This window comes from Silene latifolia, chromosome 1, assembly GCF_048544455.1.
Source record: "Silene latifolia isolate original U9 population chromosome 1, ASM4854445v1, whole genome shotgun sequence".
NCBI lineage: Eukaryota > Viridiplantae > Streptophyta > Magnoliopsida > Caryophyllales > Caryophyllaceae > Silene > Silene latifolia.
Genome location: NC_133526.1, coordinates 144,421,396 through 144,427,395, shown reverse-complemented (window position 1 = coordinate 144,427,395; position 6,000 = coordinate 144,421,396).

The following is a 6,000-nucleotide window of genomic DNA, read 5'->3' as shown; positions in this document are numbered from 1 at the left end:
ATTGCCAATTATCCATCTACCAAGTCAATTTTGCAAGGCAAAATCGTTTGGGGGAAAAGCCCCAAATTTTCGACATTTTTAGGGTTGGAAACCCTAATGTGTCGATCCATATTGATCAAATATGGAAGATTAATCCAAAGATAATACACATACCTCGGTTAGTCATGGAAAATGCAAGCTTTTGATTAAATTTTGGCGAGAAATGGTTGGAATTTGAGAGATTATTAGACGGAATTATGTTTCGAAATTATGAATAAAACACGACTTTTATCGGGTTTTTACACAGACGAAGCCACACTCAGGAAAGGACGCAGCAGGTGCTGCGCCTCTTCCAAGAGACGCAGCTCTTGCTGCGCCTCTTCCTCAGTTTCCTTCCAAATTAGTTTTCGAAGATTCGTTATAAGTTCGTTATTTGTGGGCCCATCTTTGGTGCGCCTCTTCCTCAATACCATATACCATATATTTGGTCCGTTTGATGTTTATTCTTCGCCTGGACCCGCATTTTCAAACCAACTGCGAACTGTTGCGGTACGCTATCAAGACCTCGCTTGCCACAACAAGCGAGTACCCTCTGACAGGTGTTTCGACACACCTATATTACATTCCCCACGAGAGTTCGGGATGACAATTGTCCCTCTCAAGACGCGGAGGTCAGTCTCAATTATGTTCCCCCAACGAGAGTTCAAGACAGCCAATTGTCCCTCTCAACACGTGGAGATCAACATCAACCTCAAGTTTTGCCGAAGTTTGTTTGAAAACCGACCCGAGCAGATTTCCCCAGCAGTTCTTGCCGACGTCCTGCTGCCTCTTCGATTTCACGTTGTGCCTTCCTTTGGAGTCTCAAGGAATCTTAGGTATGGTCTCTTCTTATGGCTGGCGAGCCTCCTTACGTAGTCTAACGGACTTTAAATGACCCTCCTCGATAGTCGACAGACTCTAAAATGTTCCCGACGATAGGTCCTTGGCTCAGACCCCTTGAGCCGCCTCGCGTCGCCATAGTCGTCAGGTTGTAATCTTCGATTGACCTGATGGCTATACTTTGACTTTCGCCTTGTCCAAGCCTCAGTCAAAGTGGGGGCTCTGTAGATACCTTATTTCTGCACCTCCCGCAAACCACCCGGTGATGATTGGGCCGCATGTTTGGTACACGGAACGATTTATGACAGTTCGTAAGTTTATTGTCAAGTGATATCTCAAACACTCGTGTCTACCTCATAGTTGTCATCTACGCGCTGATACGGTCGTTTTCACATTAATTAGAGTACATTTGGAGTCCGGGTCAAAAGCCGTCTTCATTTTCTAATAACCGTTTTAAAATGCCGAGTCAGAATATTCTGGAATGTTCCGGATACTTCTATTCCATATTTTCAATCTTTTAATCTCTTTGGCAAATTATATCCCGGAAATATTATATAAAATATTAAGGAAATTGAGATCAAACCGCAATTCCATAATAGAAACGCAGAAATATTTCTTCCGCAGGAGGAAACCACTTGGGAAAGGACGCAGCAGGTGCTGCGCCTCTTCCAAGAGACGCAGTGGCTGCTACGGCTCTTCCCCAATTCCTTTCTGCGTATTTTCAAATCTTTTCGAGATTCACTTCCAAAGTTTCTCCGAAACCCTAATGCCTCCGTGTGATTAGTATAAATAGAGACATTCATTCCTCATATTTCTCACGCGAGTGTCCGCCCTTCTCTTCTCCCTTTGCATTCTAAGACAACGCTCTTGCTTTTTGGCGTCTACGTGTTTGAACTTTCGACCACGTAAGCTCGGATCCTTCTGAGTACCAGCCTCGTTTAGCATGCCGACCAATTTGACCAACTCCACCTCAATTAACTTTGTTTAATTTCCTCTTAGAGGGCACTTTCGTCGTATATTCGAGTCGAGCATCACTAAATTTAAACTTAGTCAATCTTGTTTCGTTAAACATGTAAGTCCGAGGGTGTAAATCCCATATTTTATTATTGTACTTTATTTTTGTAATCATTATTGTAAGGTTTACGTCGAAAACACATTCAAAACCGATTTATAAGACCTTGTTTCAAACCCTTTTTGCGGATTAACAGGAGACAGACGTCGAGAAAGGACGCAGCAACTGCTGCGCCTCTTCGAAGGGACGCAACATCTGCTGCGCCTCTTCCTGAGGTTGCCGCAGTTCCTGCTTCCTTTCTTCTTCCTTCGTCTTTTGTTCGTCTGTTTGTTTTGTTTTCAATTGTTCATGTTTTATTGACACGATAATTATAGTATAATATCTTTAACATGTAAATCATTAATAATTAATTCATCATTAAATTCCCCACTTAAATCCCTTATAATTCATATTTGCGGTTTTCGTCATAAAATCAATTCGGGTTTTTAGAGGTTCGATTCATCAATATTGAGTCTCTGGAATTCATCATTGATATATTTTCATCTGTTTATTATCATTGCTATCATTAGTTTAGCATTAATAACCTAATTAATTTGATTAGTTTGTTAATTTGTATCATTAATCCCGTAATTAACCTAATTGATTTGTCCTAATTAATTTTATCCATGTTTTATTGTTTTTATGACCAATTCATATGTAAATAACCTGCTAAATCACTTCTACTCGAGTCAAATATCAATAATCGATTATTAAAATCACCAACGAACATTAACAAACCGCGAGTCTGACTTTCACAGTCAGAATCCAACTGGAGAACAGACGCGGGAAGTGCTGCGCCTCTTCCAGAGGACGCGGCAGATGCTGCGCCTGTTCTGAGTTGGCTTCTGCCTCTGAACTCTTCTCGTCTTGACGTAGGGTTTCTAATTAGGATTCTAATCGACTATTATTCTTATTATTACCATAGTTTGACATATTGCCATATTATTTATTTCCATATTATTTATTTCCTTATTATTTATTTTCCTTATTTTTCAAATTTTCCTTATTTTCCAAATTTTCCTTATTTTCCGATTTTCCTTAATTTCCAATTTCCTTAATTTCTAATTTTCCTTATTTCATTTATTCTTTTATTTTATTTCTAACACTCTTTTGAACATGTTTATGACGTAAATTCAAATATCATTGTAATTTATTTCTTTATTTACTTATTGTATTTTATCATGGATGTTTACTTGTTTTCACATGTAATTAATCTAACCCCTAATTCGACTTAATGTATGCTAAATTACGTGTTAACCGACTTAGTTAATTCTCACATGCTAGGATTAATCTAATGGATGTTGCATTGCATGCATATAACCGACAACATATCAAATATAGACGATTTTTCCTAATCATTAGTAGAGGCCGCTATCGAGGCGGGCGGGATTAGGTGTTCGATCAAAAGAGCTTCCTAATACGTACCCTCACCCCTTACTCCAGATCTCTGTGAACATCCGTGTTCATTGGCATCCACGAGAGTTATTCTAGACATAGAATGCTAAGGGTAACGAGTTCTTAGTGTTCATGTCACTTCTTTGTGTCTTGACATGACACGAGGTATTCGAACGGTTTCCACTTTTCCACAATAAATTGGTGGCGACTCCACAAATGCAAAGCTTGCTCGCTTTTCCTCCCGATCGACCCCTGTGGGCCCACATCCACAAATAGTAAATTAATAAATATTAAAATGAAACATTAATATAATAATAACAATAGTAAATAAATTAATGTAATAACAATGGTAACAATAAGAATATAAAATAAGAATAAGAATATTAATCTTGAAATAAACTTATCTGAATTGAACTGAACTGAAATGAACTGATCTGAACTAAACTGAACTTAATAGAGCGGAATTTAATAGAGCTGAATCTATTAGAACTGAAATTAAGTTTAAAAGAATAGAGCCTTAGTCGTTAAGAATGGAGTAAGTGATTAAGAACAATTTTGGAAATTTAATTCTTCGAAAAAGGTGTTTTCATGTAACTTACATCTTTCATGATGAAAAGTTTTTGGCATGAGAATTGTGCATGCATGTCAAATAAAATTTTATCAATAAATTGCATGGTTACGCACTTTGACAGTGTTTATCACGTTTAAGGAACAAGTAAAATAAAATCCTATGTAGTCAATTTTTTAATCAATTTTTACTTAAATGACAAATGAATCTTTCAATTAAATTGTTTGATAAGAACTTTACTCTTAACACATTTAATATCATAAGTCGTTTGGATGATTCATTTTTTTAAAATTATTTTAAGAAGATTGAGAGTTTATTTATCATTCCCATTTTTATTAAATTCCATGAAATGAACAAGAATAGTACATACTCCGCAGTTAAATACAATCATTAGAAACACAATCACAAAATTAAAGAAGACCGTCTTATAGACCTGGTAAATAGATCGGGCCATATCGTGTTCGTGTTCGTGTCACATGTAAACGAGTCACAAATCCTTCAACCCAAACCAGACCCATTTAAATCTCGTGTCGTGTTCATGTCGACCCACTTACACAAATGGGTCATCAAGGCTCAACCCTAACCCGTTAATTTCGTGTCAGGTTTTCGTATCAAGTCAATATTTGGAAAGTATAAATACATGTATGTGAAAGATGATAAAAAAAATTAGGATTAATTTAGTAAACCAGTTATTTGTGTCGGGTTCGTGTTTAGAGAACTCAGCCCAAACCCGACCCAATTAATTATCGTGTCGTGTTCGTGTCGACTCACTTACATAAATGGGTCATTTAGATTCAACCCAAACCCGTTAATTTCGTGCCGGGTTCGTGTTATGTTTTCGTTTCGTGTCAATGTTTGCCAGCTCCACATGCGTCTTAGGTCCTGTTCTTTTGGACTGAAATTGTCTGAACTGAACTGAACTGAACTTAATGGAGCTGAATTGAATTGAACTCAATAGAGTTGAACTGAACTGAACTGAAATGAAATAATAATAAAAGGATTATAATAATAATAATAACAATAAATTTTATAATAACAATAATACTAATAAATATTATAAAAATATTATTCATTGTCAATATAATATATTAATATAATATAATAGTAATCTAATAAGATATATAAAAAATAAAATAGTAATATAATAATAATAATATATTAATAATATAAATGATAATATTATTAATAATAATAATAACAATAATAATAGGTCTAATATAATAATTTATTAATATAATCTTATAATAATAATAATAATAATAATAATAATAATAATAATAAATATGTTATTAATAATGTTCATAATAATGAATATATTAATAAATAATAATAATAATAATAATAATAATAAATATTAATACTACTAATATTGCCATTAATCATAATAATATAATAATAATTAAATATATTAAATATAAATATAATAATATAAACAATAATAATAGTAATAATAAATATAATAGTAATATAATAAATATAAAAAAAATATTTATATAATAATAATAATAATAATAGTTATTAAATTAATATAATAGTAATGATAAAAATAAGAATAATAATATTAATGTTGAAATAAACTAAACTAAACTAAACTAAACTGATCTGATTTGAACTGAACTGAACTGAACTGAATGGAGCTGAACTGAACTGAACTGAACTTATAAGAATTGAAATTAAGTTTAAAAGAACAGGACCTTACTCCCTTAGACGGCCCTATAAGTAATTAACACTCATTTCTTACCGTAACTGTATGAGATTTTTGATTTACAAAACCATATATGCCGTCGTAAAAAATAGTTACCGAAAACACCGAAACACATTACAAATAGTTCTAGTTTTGTTAAGATTATAGAGGGGGAGAGAATTGCATAAATGATTTGTATTGATAATCGTTGTATTATTGATATGAGTAGAATGATCGGTATTTATAATACCTTACATGAAACCCTAAGCATACCCTAGAGACAGCCAGACGTAGCCGTCACTACTAAACCCTAATGGGCCTAATATCATCCTAATACCCTCCCGCAATCGTAAAGGCAGTAAGTAGTACGAACTTTACGATTGGAGAAACACAAAGAAAATATAAAAAGAAAAAATGAAATCTTCATCTTTTTCGATCTTCATC